Source organism: Dama dama, chromosome 21, assembly GCF_033118175.1.
Source record: "Dama dama isolate Ldn47 chromosome 21, ASM3311817v1, whole genome shotgun sequence".
Classification (NCBI taxonomy): Eukaryota; Metazoa; Chordata; class Mammalia; order Artiodactyla; family Cervidae; genus Dama; species Dama dama.
In genome coordinates, this window is record NC_083701.1 from 63012988 (window position 1) to 63039107 (window position 26120).

The 26120-nt window shown below is 36.2% G+C and overlaps 1 protein-coding gene and 1 pseudogene across 9 annotated transcripts in view; one reads left to right on the top strand and one right to left on the bottom strand.

Annotated features, from left to right (window-relative positions):
* Positions 1–21526, top strand: part of LOC133042874 (chromobox protein homolog 1-like) — a 33356-nt pseudogene extending 11830 nt beyond the window's left edge.
* The window catches only part of VPS13B (vacuolar protein sorting 13 homolog B), a 771473-nt gene that overhangs the window by 476217 nt on the left and 269136 nt on the right, over positions 1–26120 (bottom strand). The window lies entirely within an intron of this gene.

Sequence of the window (26120 nt, forward strand, 5' to 3'; positions counted from 1 at the left end):
GATTTTCTAACTTTGCAAATTTTATTTACTAAAGATATAATTACTTTCATCATAAAACCTAAAACAATGTATGTAAACATATAAAGACTTCATGTGTTTAGATGATAAATCAGACTCTGCTATTCCTCTGCTTAAACACTGTCTTCCCAATTCCCTTTGCATTAAATGTAAACTTCTAATCATAGCCTATGAAGCCACGCCAGATGACTCACATCTCTCTGAAATCTCATCTCTGACACTCTCCCCTGGTGACTATACTCCAACTACCCTTGAACACGCCAAATTCTTTGCTACTTGTTCAGTCACCTCTCATATCCTTCACAGAGGCCTGTCTCTAAGCACTCTAGCAAATTAAGTTTTCATCAAATACCTCTGTTTAATATTTGTGATCATATAATTTTATCCTTACTCACTGTCAGCCTCCTCAGATACAATATAAGCTCATCAGATCAGTGACTATCTCCACCGTTCACATATGACCAATGTCAAGCAAAAGTTTCACACTTAAAAAATACTGCATTTAATGGATGAATATGTAAATAAAATTTTATATTTACTTTTAATCTTTTGAATACTTTATTACTAAGTATAGCTTCATTTCTGGAGGAGGAAATGGTGACCCACCCCAGTATTCTGACCTGAAAGATCCCATGGACAGAGGGCCCTGGAGGGGACAGTCCACTGGATCACAAAAGTTAGACATAACTGAGTGACTGATCATGCATTCACAACTTCATTTCATCCAGAAGTAATTATTTTAAAATGTGCCTCAAATCAAAGAATACTCCAAATATTACTTAGTATAAGACACGCTTTGATTACTGATAATAGTTCTCCAGCCTGTTTTCCAATATTCCAACGTGATACACTTTCATGTATGTTGTATTAAGCCTTTAATCTAATTATATAAATAATATAGACTATGTGGAGATTTGTGACAGTCCACAAAACCAGGAAGAAAATATTTTTAATCAATATTAACATCTGGTTTTAGATAAGACTCCTAATATTTGAAGATTTAACTCCCAGCTTTTCAACATCTATGTCTACACTGCAGCCACATGAAGCTGGTATCCGGAAACAAATATATTCCTTAAAGATATAACAGATATCACATTCTATAATACATTTTTATGTTTTATGATGCTTAAAAAAATACATGCGTTATGGTGCACATTTTCCTTTTTATTATTGTCTTTTACTCTCTAGCATTCCTTTCCCTTGTCTCAGATACCTCTAATTCTCCACTTCACCCTAAATCATTCTAGCAGTTGCAGTGGTAAACAGCTCTACACAGCTTCCTAACCAACTCCACACAGGAAAAACTGACAGAGCCCGTGTCCATCTAATCTGTGTCTTGCCTCTGAATTTAGAGCTCGCAGTGTACTCCTGTAATATGGAGCGGTACATCTCTTCACCTGGTGCCCATATATATACATAGAAACTAGATGAGCAGCAAAGTCAGTGTCCTGAGGAACAGAACCTTGAACAATAGAGTATGTAAGCAAGTGGGATAAAAAGTCTCCAAAGAAGAACTGTTCTAGGAACTTGGGACTAATTAGATTATACACCCAGATAGGTCTCCCTCTGCTGACTCATAATGTTAATCCTTCCACTATAATCCATAATAATAGTACTACATAAGCCTTTCTCTTAGACTTTCCTTTCTGAGAAACCCCTACAAATCTTTTGTCTCTTCCAGTGAAGCACTCAAGTTCCCTTTGGGGAATTATCTCAGTCCCTCCCCTGAAATCACATACAGTTTAGTGGGACTATATGACAGAATTGTGCTGAGTCACTGAGAAAATGCAATTGTTGATTAAATGGATTAAAATAAAAAAGAGGTTTGAAGAGAAAAGTGAAGACAGCAATTTTATTCCTGGCACTAAATGTGTAAGCATGGAAACGAGGAGTTATATTAAATTAACAACCGTAAGGTAAAATAAAAATAGACACGAATTTAAATATGATAAAACATAATAAACAATGAAAGTAATGCACACATATAAATAGTATAGTCATTACATATTAAAATGTATTCTATATAAATATTATATATATATATATACATATATATATAAATAAACACAGCTAAAACCATAGTAGTCAGAAGAAAAAAAATAACCTCAAGTTTAGGTTCATCAAGAAATGAGATGTTTATGGAGAAATGAAAAAAGAAAATTAAAGAATGGTTAGAAAGATGGAATCAGAATACAAAAAAAAAGAAACCAAGATATTATACAACTCTCTTTTTCTTCAGTATTTCCAAGGGAATGGTCCAAAGCACCAAAACGCTAATTAAATCAAGCTTAATTTTTATGTATGTGTGTGTGTGTGTGTGTGTATAAAACAACAGTTTTCTTACTGAAGCTTGCCGGTTCTCTTTCCTCTCAATTGGTTTCACTGTTCTCAGGTAAACTGTTATAAATAATGGCAAGTGACTACAATTAGGTTCAAGATTATAACCTATTCACTTGGAAACATGATGGTAGTTTCTCTACACAATAATGTCAACAGAAATCTTAGAAATGAATCTCCCTGCGTTGGCTTGGCTCATATGATCATCCCTGAACCAATCACTTCAAAAAAGTAACAGAACTGGATTTTGAGGCAGAGGTCACACGTTCAACTGTGGAATTACCCTGTGAGATCAATCCCCCTTGAGCTACATACCTTGCAAATATCAGACAAGGAGGAAACGAATGCTGAAAAGGCAAAAATAAAGGAAATGTCACACTTCACACCTAGAAGTGATCATCATATTGTAGTTTTTTTTTAAAAATGTGGTAGCTTTAATATAATTCCAAGCTTCAGTGCTACAAGAATAGTACAAGGAACTTCAAAATATCTTTCAAGCAAATCCTCCAATTTTCTAAATATGGACTCACATATACCAACACACATCTGCATATGTGTGTCTAAGTATATGTATAAAACCCTTTATGATCAATTTTAGTTTATACTGGATACATGGTGCCCATATACCTCTAATTATGGCAGTGTGTATTTATTAAGGACAAGGACATGTTCTTACATAAATGTTGCATTTTTGAATAAATATTGTGAAAATTTTTAAATCTTTCCTAGTACTGAAAGCTCCTTAATTTAACAACAGCAAAAAAAGAGGTCTGTGTCACAGTCTCTTAATATTCCTGGAAAGAAATGATATTTCCATTACAAATAAAGAGAAAATGCAACATCACTAAAACAAAGTAAGTATTCCTCGGTCCATTTCTTTTAAAACATATGATTTTCATTACTGAGAATTTTTCAGTTCTTGCCAGTAGTCATAGAAAAGATTCAAATTTCATTTAGAAAGTTCTCCACTCCCAGGTGAATAATAATCAATGTCCAGAACCCCTGACAAAGTAAACCAATTGATTATACACTGCACCCCTGCAAAAGCCTGCCAAGTTCAGCCAGGAGATTGCCAAAGCACAAATGTTTGACATCCGAGATAGTGAGGGTACATGGAAAGATGACATGAATTCTTCACAGGAATCTCAGCAGAGTTAATATGAATTTGGCATACTCTTGAGTCTTATTTTCTCCATTTTAAAGATGAAAGGATTTCCCATCAGGCTAAGTTATGGGACCAGATTTATCCTCTCGTGTGAAACAATCAATATATTGTGGGGGAAATATATGAAGTGAAGGTATGCAAGACACAGGAAATCAGGCAATAGAGGACTGTGGACCCTACCACACAAAAAACAAGGGGAACACTGCAAATTATCCCAGCTTACTGCCTTGAGAGAACTTTCAGGATCTAGTGCAGAGAGCAACCAAGCAAAGCCTGGCACTCTCTCTAAGAAGAAGCAGAGCTGAGAACACACAAAGATCGGAGTGCCGAGTTCTCAGGAAAGCGCACCAAAGACGACGGAGAGAGCTGCCTGGAAAGACAACTCCACAGAACTTCAAAGGATCTCCTCAAGAATTCAACAGAAAGACGAAAGAGGAATGGATATGCAAATGCTCCATAATCACATTAAAAGCTGTTCAACATCATAAACCCACTAGGAAGACAATGCTTAAAAAAAAAAATTGAAAATAACAAATGTTGACAAGGATGTGGAAAAATAGGAATCATTTAGTACATTGCTGGTGGAAATAAAAATGGTTCAGCTAATGTGACAACAGTCTGGAGGTTCCTCAATAATATAAACATAGACTTATCATATGATCCAGCAGTTCTACTCCTAGATATATTCAAAAAATAAGCAAAACCAAATATTCAAACCAATATATGTAGTCATATATTCTAAATATATATACATATGTTCATAGCAGCACATATTCATAATTGCCAAAATGTGGAAACAATTCAGAAGTCTATAAAGGATGAATGGATAAACAAATAATAATGTATACACACAATGGAATATTATTTGACCACAAAAAAAGGAAGAAAGTACTGACATGCTGTAATCTGGAGAAAGGAACGGCAACCTACTCCAGTATTCTTGTGTGGAATATTCTACGGTGAGAGGAGTCTGGCGGGCTGCAGTTCATGGGGTTGCAAAGAGCCGGACAAAACTGAGCACACACATATACATATGCTGTAATGTGGATGGATCTTGAAAATATGCTAAGTGTAAGAAGCCAGGTGAAACAGGTCACATAATTCAAGTGGGAAATGAAGAGGAACCAGACAATAAGAACAAGAAACAGAGAAAAAAGAGAAACCAAGAGAAGCAGCACATGGAATAAAGTATTTCAAGGAATAGTGATCAACTTTTAAATTATTGCTGCCAAGTTAAAAAAACTAAGGACTGTGAACTGCCAGCTGAATGACAATATTTAGGTTACCAGTAATTTGGACAAGCTCAGTTTCAACAGAGTAGGGGGACCAAAAGACTGAATGAAATGAATTCAGAAACAGGAAGACAAGAAATGGAGATGATAGGTGTAAGACAATTCTTTTGAGAAATTTTATTGCAGAGGGCAAATAAATACAGTGATAGCTGTTGAGAAAGTGGGATCCAAGGGAAGTTTTGTTTGTTTGTTTTTTTCCTAAGACAAGAGATAGCATGTTTACAGCCTGGGAAGAATGATCCAGCAGAGAGGGAAAAAGTGAATGATGCAAGTGAATGAGTACAGATTTACTGGAGTGATATTCTTGAATAGGGAGAAGAAATGGTATCTAGTGACTCACCATTAGATAGCAGCATGGTTATTTCATCTATAGTAACTTGAAAGCAGAGTACTATAAAGATACTGCAAGGTAAGTTAAAATGGTTGTGCACCTGAGTGTGTGTATGACAGCTTCTTCTCATAGCTTCACCTTTTTTTTTTTTCAGAGAAGCAGGAAGCATCATCCATGAAAGGGATTTCAAGGAGCTGAGTGTCACAGATGGAGAAGGGTTTGAGGAGAGGATAAAATGAGAAACAGTGGTTTAAGGACAGTGCTTCTCAAATTTGAACGTGCTTAAGAATCACCTGGGGAACCGTATTAACATGCAGATTATGATTCTATGGATCTAGTGTGTAGCCTGAGATGGTGCAGTTCTAACAAGCCCCCATATGATGCTAATATAAGCAAGAATAGGAGAGCACAGGATAAACAGACTAGTGGGGGGAAAAGGAATGATTACAAAGAAGTAGTAAGATCCTGCTTTTAGGATGCTGCTGCTGTTTAGTCACTGAGTCATGGGCAACTCTTTGCGACCCCATGGACTGCAGCCCTCCAGGCTCCTCTATCCATGGGATTTGCCAGGCAAGAGTACTAGAGCGGGTAGCTATTTCCTTCTCCAGGAGATCTTCCCCACCCAAGGACTGAACCTGGGTCTCCTGCCAGGCAGGCAGACTCTTTACCACTGAGACTCCTGGGAAGCCCGCTTTTAGGATAGTGGTCACAAAATTACAGTAAGATAGTCAACGTAACTATGTATTTTTCTGATTTCAAAGAAAATTTGGAATTACCTGGAACAAACAAACAAAAAAAAATCTCACTTTAAATAGCTATTGTTTTCATTATATATTGTCAGGGAATGTTTGACGGGAGGATTCCTACGTGCTGTCTCTCATGAGTCCTTTGTCCCTCTTCAAGCGGAACAGCACGCTGCTCCCAGGGACTGAGGTCATTGTGTGAGGCAGGCTTGGGTCTCCTTTAGTAAACATTCACTCTAGGACAAAACTGCTTAGTCTCGTTCCCCTTTCTTGAGATATGGATTGTCTCCTGACCTTGTGACTAACATTACCCCTTGTTCCCTTGGTAATAGTTGCTGTACGTTCGGTTTTCTGATCTCTATCATTCCCGAAAGAAGTTTCTTGTACCACAGCCTATACATACTCATAGAAAAATCATTAAAGCACCTTTGCTCCATCAGAGCTTAGGGCCCTGAGTCTTTTTTCTCTCTCTCTCTCTTTTACTTTCTTATCGTCGACTCCGTACCATCAGGTTCCGGTGCATTAAAGGACCCCAACAATATATAAATGTAAAAAGGGGTAAGTTGTGGTTCTTAACTTTCAGGTGGCAAAATAAAAATAATAGCACTTTTCATGTACCAGGCATTACTCTAAAAACTTTTAAGGCTTTACCTCATTAATTTTAACAACAACCCAAGCAAATAATAAGTGATACACTAAACTCATTTTATACATGTTAAAATTGAGTCCTAGAAAAATAACATGTTGAAGAACATAGAAGCAATTAAGCTCAGAAGATAGGATTTAAAACCAGGTCTGTCTGACTATACAGCCACACAATTATAACCTCAGGTCTATAATGCTTCTCAAAGAAGTCATCTCTTCCAAGTAGCCACTAATGGGTCTTTTATAAAATATATAATTCAATTAAATACCCTATTCTCCCCATAAAACTTAAATTTTAAGTCTTATTATTTCTTCCACGTACACTTAAATTTTACTGGAAACTCCTCTAGCTTCTGTCTTTTTTAACTGTATGTTTGTTCACATTATTTTCCATTTTCTAGTGCTATGCAATAGGCTGTGACTAGATTTTTACTAATTATAGTAAATATTTTTAAACAATAGTGAAAAGACATCCTATTTTGGAGTCAAAGTATAAGTCTGTATCTATTTTGAGCTAAAAGCCTTATATATAAACCATCTGTTAAACTATAATTTATGTTTCTTTAAAGCTACTCAACTAAACTGTGATTGGTAGATAGGGTAATGAGATCAGCATACATAACCAAAAGCTTATATTGACTCGTACACAACTTTTCTCAGCACATTTCAAGGTTATCAGTTTTCTCACCATGAATGACAAAGCTTTAGCAACATATGATGTGAAAAGGCTGATAATCCCATGGAAGAGCTTTTCTCCCACACAGACACTGACTGCTTCAGAGTCTTCCTGATCACTAGATCTTCCATATGTTAAGCTATCTGAATATGGGACTACAGATAAAGATGCTAAGACATTTATCCTAAGCATAAAAAAATATAAAAGTCTATATACTGATTCAGAGGTTTTCATTTTGAGGAGAATGGTCACTCTTCAAAGCAAATTTTCTCAAAAGTTTATATCTCAAACAAATTGTGAGACCCAAAATTTAAGGCTACTTTGACAATGACACTGATTACAATGACGCCAGAGGAGACTTAACTACGGTATTCTCACCAAAACTTTTAGCTTGTCTCTGGTTATAAAGTTCTATATACATGTACATACACATATGCACGTGTATGTAACTGCTGCTACTCCAATTTTCCCTAAAAGCCCTTTTAAATGCATATGCCAAATGGAAGATTTCCTTAGGAATGAGTGTATGGCATTATGGCTGAAATGTTTCTGCTGTAGAATGCCTTTACAATCATACACTTACACACGCACATGCAAATGTAAGTGTGTGATACTGTTTGCAGGATCCTCTCATAAATTTTCAATTTATTTCCCATTTCAATAATCATGATCTATTAACTCTGAATTACTTGTAATCTTAAATATATATACACATATGCATATATATGCATATGTGTATGACATGTATATATGCAAATGCAGAGAGAGAAAAAAAAGAGTAAGAAAGGGGAAGGCGATAGGGAGAGAAAGACAGCAGACACTTACTATGTATCTATCACTGTTCTAGGCCTGACCATGAGTTAGTATTTCAAGAGGATATGATACAAAAAAAGTCACCTAAAATGATAACTTTATATATCTAATGATTAGATAACAGAGATAGTCTTAACAGACAATAACCATATATAATGGCACTAGAACCATCAGATGGTTCTTAGGAAAGACTCACTCTACATTAAACGACCCTGTTTACTCATCCTACATGATTAACAGGGACTTCCTAATTTACATGTGACCATTCTTCCCTTATTTTACCATTGGACCGAATAACTGTCTTCAATCACCAATTCAATCAACATTCATCAGGCATTACAATAGGAGCTGAAGTTACAAAGACATATTTAAAACAGAATCACTGCCCTAACCAATGTTTAGTAGAGAAACTAGAGTAAACAAATAAGAAGAGCAATGCCCAAGACATACAAAGTTTACTGAGAACAAAGAGGTGCAGAAAGCTTTGAAGTCAAAGGTGTAGGACTGAATCAGGCATTGACACCAACTGTAAGTTCCTGATCTTATCATCCACTGCATATATTTTCTTAATGCAAAATGAGATTAACACCACATAATGTATAGAGCTGTTCTGAAGACTGTCCTGAAGACTGTTTATAAAATGACTGGTACACAGAAACCAAAAAGTGATAGTTACTGCAATCATTATCATCACCATCATCAATACCACAGCTTAGGGATGAAATGAGATAAAGAACTAAAAACAGTTCTGTCTTTAAATTTTGCAGACCTAGACATGTCATTTACCAGCAACAAAAGCTTCTTGAATTACCAGGTTAGGGTAACAAATCCTACAAAATGGGCTTCCAAGAAAGAGATGTACAGGAAGAAAAACTAAGCATCTTAGGGGGTGGGGTGGGGTACAGTGCTCTCTGATAGGTATATTCAAGAAATGAAAATCCTGTAGAATCAAAATTACAAATAGTGAGGAGTTCCTTAATCAAACCAGCCTTCGTAGGAGGGCCTGGAGGACACCAATATCTATATATGCCCAAAGGCAGCTTCCCTGGTGGCTCAGACAGTAAAGAATCTGCCTGCAATTCAGAAGACCTGGGTTTGATTCCTGGGTTGGGAAGATTTTCTGGTGTAGGAAATGGCAACCCACTCCAGTATTCTTGTCTGGAGAATTCCATGGACAGAGGAGCCTGGTGGGCTACAGTCCATGGGGTTGCAAAGAGTTGGACACGACTGAGCGACTAACACTTTCACTTTCAAAAGCAGCCGTATCAATAGCACACCTTTTCATCCACTTGTATTCAATGTATGTCTTCAGGATAGTTGACAGAGAATTACTCTGTCCCTAACTGATAAAATCTGCGTAGGACAATTCTGCACGTTAGGAAACCAGGGGGCACAAACCTCATTTATCTAATAAGCCGAGGATGCAAAAGACTGACAATCCTGGATATTATTCTCCAAAAATTGTCTTAATTAGGATCAGCATGGGTTAACACTTGCACCAGAAGTACAACTCTGATATCCCTCCTTCATGGGAGATGCTTTTCTGATATTCTGCTATAAAACTGCCTGCAATCCTGCCCCTCCCCACCCTGTGTTTCTGTTCTAAGAAGGGGTCAGCAAATACAGTCTGCAAGCCAAATGCAGTGTATCTGCTTTTGTACACATAAACTAAGAAAGACTTTTACATTTTTTTAAAAGTTGAAAAAGTTCAGAAGAATGACATTGTATGAAAATTACATTAAATTCAAATTTTACTGTCTATAATAGAGTTTGAAAGAAACACAGCCATATTCATTCATTAACATATTGTCTCCAGCTGCTTTCCTGTTACAACAGCAAAGTCAACTAACTGAAACAGAGACCTAGGGTCTGCAAAATCTAAAATGTTTGTTACGTGGCCTTTTGTAAAGAGTTTGTCAACCCCTGATGTGAGACAATGCATGAGAGGTATGACTCTGAACCGCAACACTGAGAGGCACTGAATACCTATCATTTCTTATAATGCAGTGAGCATCCAATGGATTTCATAGTAAGCCTGTTAGTAAGATCACTCTGAAGTCCATTTCTAATAATAATACCAGGTAATAGCCATCATTTGCCAAGTATTTACTACTATATGCCAGGTATTATCATTTTCGTTATATGAATGAGGAAACCAGATGATCAGTATGAGTGGTGGTAACTTGTTCAAGTTAACTATAAACAGTAAATCAATCCTAGTATTATTGCCTGTAGGCATAAACAACTGCCTGAAATAAGAGTACAGAGAGTGAAAAAAAAAAAACAAAACTGGAAGTAATGATCTGCCTCAAAACAAAATAATTTTCCACAATGCTGTGGAAAATGATGAAATAATGAATACTCTATGGAAAACAAAACCAATGTCCCTGAGAGGAAGGGACAATAACCAATGAAACCTTTTGAGAGAACAAACAAAATTGGCTCCCACTGTTTGTTTCCTTCTTTCTGTCAGTGGTACCACAATCCTGTCAATTTTCTAAGTAATATAATAGACTACTTATACCACCTTTAGCTCTTACCACTAGATCATACCCAAGTAGTCATAAATCTAGAAGAAAAAGATTATCGGAAAAGAATATATATCTTTATCCTCAAATAATACCCTTCCTAATTCTTAAAATATTAACATTTTCACATTTTGATTTCTGAACAAAGGAGACTTTAAATAGTAACTTAAAATTTTTTTCTTATTTGAAAAAGTTAAGAAACTTGGCATCAAAAAAAAAAAAAAGAAAGCAATATAAAGTTATAGTAAGAAGTCTTCATTGTCTTAGTTATAATATCTTCAAGTTTACAAAATAATGTTTTGAAAGAATAAAACAGTGGTTTTTCCTTGTAGGCAATTAATACTAATGTGTGACTTTGACTGCACACTGATTCATAACCAAGTAGCCCAGCTTTTGAATTAGAATGAGCACACTGCTAAGTGGTTAACCCACATATTAAACTAGATACATTCTATTTCACTCTATACTTATTTTTTACTTATATTACAAATACTCACTGTTGAGCAACAGTCAACTTTGGTAATTCACATTTAAAAGCAAGCATACATTTTAAAATTACCCATAGGACTCAGTATATCTAGTATATCTTCATTATGATACCCACGTTCTTATGCTTCTTATCCTTTATATTTATCCATCATCATTAGCACGCCTTTTTTTTTAAGGAATTACACTGAATGTAACTGATATATTTCACATTACAGCCAAATCAGAAAAACCTATATATATTTTTAATAGAGAAAAACATTAAGGATCCAGTTGTTCAAAATAAAAAAAGTATAAAATAAATCATTGGGAGAAAATATTCTAACTTTTAAGAATATGTTGCTTTAAAAAGTCCGTGCTATTTCATGATTATATAATTTTATTCAAGAAACAGCAAAAATACTTTAATTTGCAAAGAACTATATTTTTAAAGTGAGTTTATATTCTACATGTTACAAAAGTAATCAAGACAAAATTCAACAAATACACCATACTTAAATACTTAATTCTAAAGATATGACTTATTTCATAATAATATTAAATAATTTAGAGAAAAAGTAATACCTACAAGATTAACCTCAAATATTATTACTACATACTATAAAAACTATTTTGTTACATATGGCCAAGAATTTGAAGCACTTCAATCTATTATTACCACAGCTGGAAAGATCTCAAACTAAAAACTTTATTGGGATGCTAAAGGTTCAATAGCAAGTATCCAAGATGAGGATGTGTATTTGCTTTGGAAAGATAACTGCCAAACTGCCGTCTTCCTTGCTATCCTCTCCTGATGTGCTTGTAACGCCAGGGCACTGATAGGCAATGGCAGAGCACAGCAAGCCCCACAAGGTGGCGCTAACATCCTCTCGTAACTGGCTGCCAGTCTCCAGATGTGGGCTAAGGTGATGCTCTGCAACCCACAAGGTGGGTACCCAACCACAACATTCTCTGGCCTAAGAGAAAAAGCAAACCATTAACAATTCAGGTGGTTTTTATTATTTGTTGTAGGAAAAAAAAATTGAATTTATAATCCTCTAGACTTAACATCTAGAAATTTTTCCCATTTAGTTACAATATATTACATGAAAAAAATGTAACTCTATGAGCAACTACCTTTTCAACTGCTGTTCAGTCACTATGTTGTATCTGACTCTTTTTGACCCCACGAATTGTAGGCTGCCAGGGCCCTTTGTCCATGGGAGTTTCCAGGCAAGGAGACTGACGTTGGTAGCGATTTCCTTCTCCAGGGGATCTTCCGGACCCAGGGATTGCGCCTGGATCTCCTGCACTGGCATGCAGATTCTGACCGCGGAGCCACAAGGGAAGCCCCAAAGCATGCACTGATTTTACACTGCTATCAGATAAAATTAGTACTTTATCAATTAGTATAGATAAAGTTTTATCAGTAAGTTGTGGGACACCAGCACAAGTGACAACAAAACAGTTCAGTATCTTAAAAACCATATTCATAATTGCCAAAATCTGTTTCCCAAATTAACACTTCCCCTCATTTCTGTATACATACTCATCTTAATGTAATGGAACTCTTAGAAAAACAGTTTCCCACAATGTAGGTTCTAAAAACACTAAACCAACTGCTAAAGTCTTCCTTCCTTGAATTGCCTTTAAGTCAGACAAACACACAGATGGATGGCAAGATGGAAGGGAGGATGAAAGGAAGGGTAGAAGGAGCGACGGAGGGAAGGAAGAGAGACGGAAGGGTGAGAGAAAGGGAGGCAAGCAGCAGGCTGGCTCCAGAAATACAACTGTAATTCCGAATACAGAAAGAGAGTTTGCTAGAGAGAGTTCACATAAAATTATATATATATATATATATATATATATGCTATACTGGGCAGGTATATGAAGCTTTATATATACAAAATAAATAAACAGTGAGAGACTTTATTTTCTTGGGCTCCAAAATCACTGCAAATGGTGATTACTGTCATGAAATTAAAAGACACTTGCTCCTTGGAAGAAAAGCTATGACCAACCTAGACAGCATATTAAAAAGCAGAGATATTACTTTGCCAACAAAGGTCCATCTAGTCAAAGCTATGGTTTTTCCAGTAGTCATGTATGGATGTGAGAGTTGGACTGTGAAGAAAGCTGAGCGGCAAAGAATGAATGCCTTTGAACTGTGGTGTTGGAGAAGATTCTTAAGAGTCCCTTGGACTGCAAGAAGATCCAACCAGTCCATCCTAAAGGAAATCAGTCCTGAATATTTATTGGAAGGACTGATGCTGAAGCTGAAACTCCAATACTTTGGACCCCTGATGCGAAGAACTGACTCACTGGAAAAGACCCTGATGCTGGGGAAGATTGAAGGCGGGAGGAGAAGGGGATGACAGAGGATGAGATGGTTGGATGGCATCACCACCTCAATGGACATGCGTTTCAGTAAGCTCCAGGAGTTGGTGATGGACAGGGAGGCCTGGTCTGCGCAGTCCATTGAGTAGCAAAGAGTCGAACACAACTGAGTGACTGGACCGAACTGAAGTGAAATAATGCCCACTGTCCAAATGGGTTTTAGAAAAGAAAGCTGTCCTAGATCATAAAAGGACTATCAGACTTCAAAGACTCTTCTTCATTATTCCATAAAATAATCATGCTAATTTCAATGAGGATAGCTAGTGTAAACAAAGTAGCAACTATGTGCCAAGCAATGTGTTAAGCATTTTATGCTTCTCAGTTAAGCCACACAACAATCCTAAAAGGTATTATTATTTTCTTCATTACAGATTAGAAAACTACAGCACTGAGAGGTTGAGTGACTTTCCCAAGGTCCTACCACTATTAAATTGTAAAGCTAGGACTGGAATCTAAGCAATATGGCTACAATAAGTCTGCCACTTAACCACTTCACAATATTGCCACTCATAAAATACCAAACTATTTCCTTTGGGAATAAAATAAATGGCTATCTAATGAGGAGTAAAAGAAAAAAAAAACTTTTATTAAGCACATAAAATGAATAAAAAAAAAAAAAAAACAATGCTACAATAGACCCTATGGACAGGGTCATCGAAGAGCATGAAACTACAATAGGAACATACAATCCATTAGCTTGAAAAACATAATAACACTTAAAACCCACAAAATAAGATAGTAAAAAAGTAAACTGGTTAATTACCAATGACTAAAGAAAACTAAAATGACTAAAATAACAATATTAGATATCTGAAAGGGTAAACTATGATTAATTACAAACAATAGCTGACATGAAGTTTTTTAAAAACAGTAATCACTTCAGATACGGCAGACTAGGGACAGTCACTAGAGAAAAGGTAGATTTTACCTGATTCTATATAGACAGAGAGGTTCGGACAGGTGAGAAGGAGGAATAAAGGACATACTAAGCATTTTAATATATAAGCAAAAGTGTGGACACAGGAAAGTGAAAACTGTATTCAGGTGTAGTGTTTTGCATAGAAAATGTCAACAGAGAAAAGCTGAATGGGCTTCAGTTCAGTTCAGTTCAGTTCAGTTCAGTTGCTCAGTCGTGTCAGACTCTTTGCAACCCCATGAATCGCAGCACACCAGGCCTCCCTGTCCATCACCAACTCCCGGAGTTTACTCAAACTCATGCCCATCGAGTTGGTGATGCCATCCAGCCGTCTCATCCTCTGTCATCCCCTTCTCCTCCTGCCCCCAATCCCTCCCAGCATCAGGGTCTTGTCCAATGAGTCAACTCTTTGCATGAGGTGGCCAAAGTACTGGAGTTTCAGCTTTAGCATCAGTCCTTCCAATGAACATCCAGGACTGATCTCCTTCAGGATGGACTGGTTGGATCTCCTTGCAGTCCGAGGGACTCTCAAGAGTCTTCTCCAACACCACAGTTCAAAAGCATCAATTTTTCGGCACTTAGCTTTCTTCATAGTCCAACTCTCACATCCACACATGACCACTGGAAAAACCATAGCCTTGACCAGACAGACCTTTGTTGGCAAAGTAATGTCTCTGCTTTTTAATATGCTATCTAGGTTGGTCATAACTTTCCTTCCAAGGAGTAAGCGTCTTTTAATTTCATGGCTGCAGTCACCACCCACAGTGATTTTGGAGCCCCACAAAATAAAGCCTGACACTGTTTCCACTGTCTCCCCATCTAATTCCCATGAGGTGATAGGACCAGATGCCATGATCTTAGTTTTCTTCACTCTTCCTCAAACAGTCCTCAAAGTCTGGAGATGAATAACATATCCATGTTTCTAGCTAGTTAGAAACATATTCTATAATAAATACATCAGAAAGCATAAAAAAAAACACTATTACAAATTATATGAAAAACCAATCAAAATAAAAATTGACTGACTGGAACAGAAAGGGAAGAAAGAGAGACAGAAATGAAAGAACTAATGGGGAAAATGTGGAATAAATTATTGATTAAGTCAACCAATTTGCCATTCATAAAATACTCAAAAAGTGCATTAGAGATTCTCTAAGGTATTTAATTTTAAGTCATAGCTTCATACAAAACATGTAATAAAATTATAAAACTAAAGTTCATATTTTAAAATTACTTTATCATTAAAAGTAGGTAAAGTTATTTGATATCTTTGTGGGAGCGACAGGATAAGGGAGAATTTATTAAAATAATCAATGCAGTACTTCATAAGAAACTCCTAAACATACTATTTCATTTAAACCTCAGACCCCATGAGAAGTAGACCCCTACACAAGAAGGAACACAGTCACTGAAGTATAGCGACTAATCCTAATTTATATTAAACCTGAAAATTCTAAGATTCAGTTTTCCAGACTTCAATCCGAAAATACAATTATACTGTTGCCATTTGGTTTCTAATTTCATTACAATAAAACTTTTAGTGCAAGCAAGTAAAGTTTCTAAAAATTATGAACAGTACCACTTGGACAAAATACACTAGTATTACATGGATAGCGTATCTAGCCCCAAAGCAGTGACTGATACAGCCTTCCATACAATAGGTAAGCATTAGGTGTCATCTAAATGCCAACCACCACTGTAGACACGAGAGATACAGCAGTTAGTAGAGAAATAAAAACAGGACAATATCATATAGTGGTAAGTATAATTCAGAGAACTATAATAAAGTTATAGGGGGAAAATGGGTGACTCCTTAACACTGAGTGGTCATGGAATACCTTTCTATGAAACTGACCTGTAAGCTGACACAGAGGCAGCCAACTGCAAAGCAGGAAGACCACCATTCCAAACAGAAGGCACAGCTAGAACAGCCCTAAAATATAAAGGCAGTATAGCTAAAACATAGTGAAAAAGCAGCCGAGTCACAGATTTAGTGAGAGGTAGGTAGGGGATTTTTAAGTTAGAAAAAGCAGTTGGAATTTTCTATTATCAATATGATAAAAGAGGGTGGAGAATAACATGAAATTATTTATATTAAAGAGGAAAAAATATCAATTGTGTATAAAGAATACAGTGGAACAAACTTGAAAGCAGACACACCAAGTAGAATTATAATAGTCTAAGAGCTCTTAACCTTTTCCCCACCCCAAATACCTGAAGAAAATGACACACTCCAACAAACAGCAGCAGTGGGGAAGAAATGCTGATGAAACTGTTTGCTCTCTTTCAGAGGATCTACTCTAGGAGGACTATAGTAGGCAGTGTAGGTAGGTAGCATTCTCCACTGTTGCTCTCAACTGCCCTTCTCTCATGATTGGACATTTTCTCCTTTCTTTGCTCTGTGCTTTTCCTCCGCCTAGCCTAAAAGTCCACTTTGGATACTTACTCCATCGGAATTGGATTTTTGTCTCAAAAGACCACTGAAATTACCTGAATTCAACATTCTTGGTACTTTAATAAAGTTCTGATTCTGGACAGAGGAAACTAAAAAGATATCTCCACAAACAGATTTCTAATTTGTCTTATATAAGAAAACTCTAAAGATAATGTAGACTATAATAGGCAATTTTCATGTAAAAAATTCAATTTTGACATGCTTTCTGGATGCAGGCAAATTTTTATTCAGTTTCAAAATAAATATTTAAAGATGAAATTCAAATTCCTAGCATCTGAGCACACTAAAAACATCTATGAAAATTAAAACCACTCTCTGGAATCTGATGAAATATCCAATTTTAGTTTGTTTCATTTCTTTGAATCCTAAGATATTTCTTTGCTATTGCTTAGAATGCACAGACTTTGAAATATAAATTGAAGAGAAGTAGCAAGCTCACAAAATGATTTTATCCCAAAATTGTAAGTTCTCAATTACTAACAGTAAAAATTAAAACTCATCTTTCAGCTTAACCAAACATTTCTTAACACTAATTCTTAGAAAGCAATCTGTGTTGCTATATCTATTCCTCTAAACAAAAATTCTTTATTGTTATGGCATTTTCATTAGGAAACTAAACTGTGGGCTGAAATGACTTAAGTCAGATCTTATTTTTCTCATACAACAACGTTAAAATAACAGGTATTTTCTTAATCATGAAACTGATAATTTTCAAAATCAATATAATCATTTAATCAATTATAAGTGGCATTACCTATATACCATAAAACTTTTTAGAATAAAAAAAAATCACATAAAACCAAACATAATATTATACAATAACATTTCAAAGTGTACATTTCAAAGATCTTTTCTTGTTCTTCATAGTTGTTTTAACTGCCACAAATCATTAAGGAGCCTTTCACAAGGATATGGAGTCCAGGACTTTTTTGGAAATATTTTCAATCACTTTCAAAAGAAACACTTTGGGGGAAACTCGGCTCAAGTAAATGGAATGACAAGAAGCAGATACAGGAATGCCTTTAGTGATATCTTTTCTTAATAAGTGATAACATTAGCAAAGGAGCACTGTGCATTCTGATGTTTTGAAAGATGTTTGCTATATTAAGACTGTCTCTCCTCAAAACAAGTTCTTCAACTTAAGTCTTAGGTAGGCGGGTCTGCCTTTAAAATTAATGAACTAATCTTTATTTATCATAAAATTAATCATTTTCCTTTAACTTCTTCATTACATGCTGCTGTATAACGTCAAAGAACTAGAATACTAAAGGCTATTTCTCCTAGCTTCATATGATTAAATCTTTTCTTATAAGGTTCTGTCATTCAATTTTCCTTAGAATAGTCATTAAGGCTGCTTTTCCTTTTTCATCAGTTTTTTTGCAGTACTGATATATGTGTGACTATCAAGAACAGAAGTATTTTTGTTTTTTGCTTTTAACTAAATATATCAGATTATGCTCTCACTGCATAAAAGTGTTTTTTTTTTTAATGTGGACCATTTTTAAAGTCTTAATTAAATTTGTTACATTATTGCTTCTGTCGCTTACATTCTGGGTTTTTGGCCATGAGGCATGCGGATCTTAGCTCCCTGACCAGGGATGGAACCCACACCCCCTGCATAGGGAAGGTGAAATCTTAACTACCAGACTGTCACGGAAGCCTTTGCAGAAAATTTTTAGAATCTGCCTTTTAGAATTTCTTAAAAGAAAAATCTGTTCTTCAAATTACATAAAAAGTTATTTTCTTTTACTTGTTAGCCAAAGCAAGGTCAAGTTTTCTCACTCATATATAATTTTTCTTTTATCTTTTTAAAATTTAGCTTCTTTCTTATAACTCCCTATATTTTCTAATTACTCTAAAAAGCTATTTGCAAACCAAGAGGTCCCTATTTCTGTAGGACGGCTGCAGAAACAAACTAAGGCTGAAAATAAGTTGATGAAACTCTTCAGAAAAGACACAAGACACTGGATGAGGTAATTTTATTTGTGTGAGGCCTGCCTTCTAATAGTAACACAGGAATGACAGGACGGTATAAGCTGTCAGCACTTAAACATCTGAAATTATTGGAAATAAAATCACTTAAGGGAAAGGCTGCCTATAATCTACTGGGATAGCTTTGAAACCGGATATTTTAAACTACAGAGGTAGGTCTATTTTAGTTACTTGTACCATGTTTCATTTTTAAATGGTTGAGAATGCTAAGATGGCATCCACAATGAAAATGGCAGGAAAGAAAAATTCACCTGCCCTGTTATACAGAGTGAAACAAGTCAGAAAGGGGAAAACAAACATCATATTAACACATAAATGTGGACTCTAAGAAAACGGTGCTGATGAACCTAGTTGCAGGGCAGGAACAGAGACTCAGACCTAGAGAATGGACTTGTGGACACAGTGGGGGAAGAAGAGGGTAGGACACATTGAGAAAATAGCACTGACATATATACACTACCATGTGTAAAACAGATAGCTAACAAGAAGCTGCTATATAACACAGGGAACTCTACCTGGTGCTGTAATGACCCGGGGTGGGGGGTGGGGGCCGTGGGGAGAGGTTCAAGAGGAAGGGGATACATATACACTTATGGCTGATTAGCACTGTTATACAGCAGAAACCAACACAACATTGTAAAGCAATTCATTTCTAATTTAAAAAAATTTTTTTAATTAAAAAACCCATCTGACATAATTATGATGGATTATAACCTCATACTAAAATGTGTTAAGAGCAGCTGAGCTCCTCTATAAAAAAAGAACTGATCCCCCAGTCAGAACTGACCATTCTTCCAAGAACACTTTCATCCTGAATAATACTACTACAGTGATTTGTAATAAGACATGTATTTTTCTCTCTGGATATTAGGATAGTTGAAGACTTTTCAATCACTACTATTGTAACACGACTCATAACAAAAGTTTATTGACCATCACATGCCAGTTCTCTTGAACATGCACATTTAATGTGAATAAATATTTGAACAATTAAAGTACAAGTGATATTATGTAGTAAACATACAAATAAGATGCAATGCAAATTTAGAGAAATATGATGGAGGAAACCACTAAGTTTCTCAGAGAGTGGCTGCATTTTAAAGGAGATAATGTCTGATCTGGATCTATTAAGTTCAGTAAAGTAAATTCCCTGGTGGTTCAATGGTCAGGACTCCACATTCTCGCTACTTAGGGCCCAGGTTGACTCCCTGGTCAGGGAACTAAGATTCCAGAAGCCACACACTATGACCAAATAATAATAATAATAAAATAAGATACCGAGTATTAAAACACACACATACAAACACGTATGGTTCAGGACCAAGAAAAGCAATGAATGTAAGCCAATCAAGAGAGTGAAAGTAAATAGGTGATATCACTCAAGTTAATTAAATTTATACTAAAATCCTGTGGGCAATAAGGATCCATAGAAAGTTGTAAGGCAAAAGAGTTACTGATCAAAAGTTCTGTGGGAAGATGGATAAATAAGTGAAAGGGATTGATCAACCAATGACAGAGAAACCTAACAAAAGGCTACAAATACTGTGGAATAAACATTAGCAATAGTAATAGCATGAATACATTTAAGAACTCATGGTTGGCAAGTCACCTTATTTCAGAATGGTATTTTCAAATCAAGAATCTATTTTCCAATAGAATAAATTATTGAAAGTACTGAAAGAGTGCGAGGTCCTTTTGTTCAGCTGAGGGGAGGGCAGTTGGCCTGGGCCAGGTATGTCTTCAGGGAGGGCGTTCGACTAAGGTCACTGGGCTTGTTGCTTTTCTGATCGCCACTCCCCTGGCTGGCCAGACAAGACTCGCCAGCAGAGCGGCAGCCATTCCTCTCATGCTTGTGGGCACTGCTCTGAGCAGTGTCACCCTTTATAACAGAAAGCTGGCGGGCACTACGGGGAAAAAGAAAACCAGATGAAAGTGGAGGGAGTTGCTAGAAGAAGAGGAAGAAAATGTGTGGTGGAAAAAGTTCCAGACTGCCCAGTGGTACACGTCAAAGTGGAGCACTTCCTGAAGTGGAAGGGGTTCTCAGAGAACAATGCATGGAGCAGAAGAGAACCTGGAATGCCCTGGCCTCATTGCCAAGTTTCTGCATTTACAGAAAAAAGCACACAGGACAAATAAACCAGAGGGAGGCAACGCAAAGCTGATTCTAATTCGGATTCGGAAAATAAGGTGGAAGAGAGCAAACCAAACAAGAAGAAAGAAGAGTCAGAAAACCCATGAGGCTTTGCCCGGGGTTTGGAACTAGAACAGGTTACTGGAGCGACAGACCCCAGTGGAGAACACATGCTTCAGATGAAGTGGGAAAACTCTGATGCCACTGACTTGGTCCCTACCAAGGAAGCCAAGGTCAAGCACCCACAGATAGTCATATACTTCTATGAGAAAAAGCTGATGTGGCATTCCTACCCCTCAGAGGATGATTACAAAAACAATGACAAGAATTAAGCCCCTGTCACATCTGACTGTGGGTTTCAAGTGGGGGAAAGGAGGAGTTCTATTTGTCTTGACACCATAAAGATGGCTTGAAAAGATGCCCTTTGACAAGTCAGTATAGTTTCTGTGCTCTCCAATAGCCCAAGTGCTTTAAAGCTGTTCCATGCCATACAGTTTGCATACCCATCCCAGCATAGGGAAAAGGAGGGTCAACGTTTCAAGGCAACTGATTCTGAACTTTGCTGAGGGCAAAGGCCCTTCTATGAAGGAAAAAACTTGCAGGATGGAATGCGGGAGAGCAGGAAACACTGTAGAGACACTTAGAAGAACATATCCACAACCCACAGCCTTCTTCCCAATAGTGTGAACTCTGCAATTTTTACAGCATAGTATGTATACAGTTTTTGGCTATTACTGGTGTACTATTTGGGGTGGGTCGGATGGGGTGCAAAAGAAGGGAGATAGGTTAGGATCATTTTTGTTAACATTTGGGAAAACAGTGAAACAAAGGAAAGAACCACTAATGATGATTGGATTCTGTGTCCAGTGCTGCAGCCTTTCAAAAAATGTCATTGGCAACCTGAATGAGGACAGTGAGAGACTGTTTAAAAACTACGAATGCCTGAAACATAGAAGCCACGGTGTTCCCTGCCTGACCTTAATGCTGTTTCCAGCAATGGACGAAGTCAGTTAAGAAGTTACCAAAGCTGCCACTTGGGGGATGGAAACTCGTTGTGGAGGAAAAGTCTTCTGAACACAGGCAGATCATTCTGTCTTAGAGGTGCTAATTCTTGCAATTGACAAGACCACCCTGTCTTTTCCAATTATAAAGTTATAAATATTAACTTCTCCATCCAAGCCACTGGATGAACTATCTGGGGAAGGGCAGAGGGTGATATGGGCTTCCCTGGTGGCTCAGAGTAAAGAATCCACCTGCAATGCAGGAGTCCTTGGTTCAATCCCCGGGTTGGGAAGATCCCCTGGAAGAGAGCATGGCAACCCACTACAGGATTCTTGCCTGGAAAATCCCATGGACAGCATGGAGGGCTATAGTCCATGAGGTTGCAAAGAGTCGGGCATGACTGAGAGACTAAGGACAAGCTCAAAACGGTGGTATAGGAGGTATGTGAGTAGACAAAGACAAGGGCTGGTGTTCATAGGGTGGAAAACTCCTGGAGCCTCTGTTTTTGAACTTTGAAACTACTGGGGGCATGGTTCAGTCACTGGCAGCACAAGTTCAAGAGTCGAACGATTTCAAAAGCCCTGGTCTCAGGAGAAGATTTAATTTTCTTACTGGGGCAGTGGTTCACTTTAAAATAAAATGAATTATTTAATCATAAGAATTAACCCAAAACAGTGTCTTGAATCATGAGATCCATCAGTTCCTGACATTGTCTAGACCTGAATCGAGAACCCCACTGTAACTTTTAGCCATGTGTTAGGTTTCTGTGAAAGCTTTTGTTTAAATGTAAACTTCATATCAACACTGTCAGTTTTTGTCTTAACAAAACTATAGATATTTTTTTTAAGTACTGAATATACCCTTAGGAAAGGCTGAGAAAGGAACTGTTACTTTTTATTTTATAATTATGATTCTCATAATTGTTTTGTCGAACACTGAAATATTAAATTATTTCAAAATAATTTCAACTGCATGTATACAAACATGAACTAAAACTACTGAATGACCAAACTTAATTTCAAGGTAAGTAGTATTTTAAAATACCTTCATATTACATATGAAATAACATTTATATTACATATGAAGGTGCAGATTCATGCACCTCCTATCATCATATATAATTTCAAAACTTCCCCACATAATTTCATTTTAATTGCTAACCTTCCTCTCTAGAGAACTCTTTTAAATTTTCATTAGCTTTGCTAATACTTTTAATTGCATTTACTGTGCAAGTCAGAAACCCAGATGTTATCCTGAAAACCACTTCTCTCTTGATGACAGCCATACATCATCATTAAATACTGAAAAATTAACCTCCTAAATAATCCTCAAATCTTCTTCTACTCCTCTCCATCTCCAGCCTCCCTACCAAGATCAACTCCTCCTTATCTCTCTTAAGAATTCCTACCGTTATCACCTCTCTACTGGTCTACCAACATCCTCTCTCATGGCAGCACCCATCGATCACAGCAGTTCTCCACATCGCAGCAAAAATGATCTTTTTAAAACACAAACAGATCCTGTGAGCATCACCACCATCAGGCCCTTAAGCGGCTTCACAATGCTTTAAGGAGGGAAGCAGGGAACACAGGTCTCAGCAGAATGCAGCCCCTTTCTCTCCAACTTCATTTTGCTCTGTTCTCCCTCTTGCTCTCTCCCCTTCGGTGTCTCCCACTCACCAAGTTACTTCTCACATATCATGCTGTCAGAAGGCTGATCTCTCCACCTAGTGAATGCCCACACTAACTCTTTCACATTGAAATTCAAACTTCACTTCAAGAAAGCTTTCACTAATTTTTCAAACCAAGTCAATTTTCCTATTGTATAATCTCATAACATTATAATCTTTCTTTTGTGAGACTACTATAATTTCAATTTTCTATTTACTTGTGTGATTATTTCTTCTTCCAACTTATAAGTTCTATGACAGTACCTATCAAACATTTTTTATAATCCAAAGTATCTTTACCATTTCTATCAAAATTTGTTAAGTATGAAAAAATATACACATGCTGCAGTGTATTAAAGCAATACAGAGTATACAGAAAGAATGCAAAATCTTTCCTTCTCCTCTCTCGTCACCAGAAATAACAACCATCACTATTCTATTCTGTATTTTCCAAGATTTTTCTCAAGAATTATAGTAAAGTATATATCTACAAATTATACTTTTTATAAAAACTGAATCACATTTAGATTTGCCAAATTTAGCCAACAGAAATATAGGTTGCTCAGCTAAATTCAAATTTCAGATGAACAATGAATTTTTTATCATACAAGTATGTACCAAATATTATTTATTGTTTATCTGAAGTTCAAATTAAACTTGACATCCTATATTTACCTAACAACTTTAATCATGTAATACATATCATTTTGAATTTGGCTTTCTCCATTATAGATTTTGAGTTTCTGCTATATATATTTATAAGAGGTACTGATTATACCTCCAATAAGGAACTATGAAACTAAATACGAAGAAGAAGAAAAAAGCACATTATTTTCAAATATGTAAAGCATTCTACATTCCTTAAAAATAAACTTCCATTTTCCTTTCCATGAGACAGAAATGGTCTATTTTAAGTATGAAAAACTGGAAGTCTTCTGAGAGTTGCAAATTTTCTCAAAGTAACACTCAAAGACGGGCATTCGGCAGAAACTTCTCATGGTATGAAAAGACTGTAATTCAACTTTGTATGTATTTCAAATATATAAACTATATATCACACATTATCATTAAATTTACAGGATAAATAAAAATAATTTATACCTAAAAATAAAACATTCAAATCCTTCTATGAATAAGTGAAAAATAAAGACTTTTAAAAAAGCTTCCTCACAAGTAATGCATCATGATGACTGCACTTTATTATTCTACGAAGATAAAATGATATGACCATTCTTACATCATTTACACCAAATTTCAAAATATTAGTACCAAGCCTAGTTCTCTGATCAAAATCATCTTGACATTTAGAATAGAGTTGTTTTAAATGGATCCACAGGGGAACTAGCATCATCTAATTATGTCCATGGTGTTTAGCATTGCAGAGGTAAAACAAATAACTTTTGCATGTCATCTGAAAATGTTTATCTTCATAATCACTTTATTTAGTAATCATGATTTCTTCTATCATCAGAAATGTGATGTGATAAACATGGGCTAGAAATAGAGTTTACTTTGTTAGCTACTTTAAAACATAAGACCATTTATTTGTTAATTATACCTCAAAAAAGCTGGGGGAGGGGGGGGCACTATAAAATGAATCTTAGCACCACACGGAGAAACCTTATGACATATACTTCAGAGGTATTATTGGTTCAAGTTTGACCACAGTCATTCATCAGATTATAAAAATAAAATGATAAGGCATAGGCAATAACACCAGTTCAGTCAATCCAACCTTATCGAAATGAACAGGGGCAAGTTATATAATGATCCGAACAACATTTCCCAACATAAATTGAGGGTTATTTTTTTCTAACAGAATAAATAAAGTTAGACCTAAAGTCAGACCTAAAACTTAAAATATTATTGAAAGTCTTGCACATGTAAATAAATATGCACAAAAATATTCATGAGCAAGATTTGTAATAATTTTTAAATGGCAACAAAAAATTACTAAAAAATGAAAAAAATGTGGTGCACATTCATATAATGGATTAATAAAATCAGAGAAAAAATGAATGAACTATGGTTATACATACGTTGAGTAAGAAAATGAAGCCGGAGAAAGAATAAAAATGGAATGATATGTGTGGCAGCTAACTTTTGCTCAGTAGCATGCTACCCCAAAACTGAAGACTGTTAAAACAAGTAACATTTATTTGGTCTCTTATTCTGCAGGTCACCCACTAAGGGTGGCCCCAACTGGAAAGTCCACCTGGAAGCCTTGATGGATCTCAGTTGAGGCTGATTCTGACATCTGTGATCGGTTGCCAAGTTAGAAAGAGGCTAATTGCCAACACCTTATCTTTCCTCAACACGGTCTCTCATATTCTTGTTCAAAGTTTTCACCTGGTGGTCTCAGGGTTCCAAATGCAGCAAAAAGCAAGCATTTTTCAAATCTCTTTGTCGTGTTTGCTAACGTCCTTTCAGCCACAGCAAGTCATATGCACCAGCCAAATTACAGAGATGACAAACAGATTACACTTTATGGAAGGATCTACAATGCGACAACTTGCAAGAACAACAGGGATGAGAGAAATTT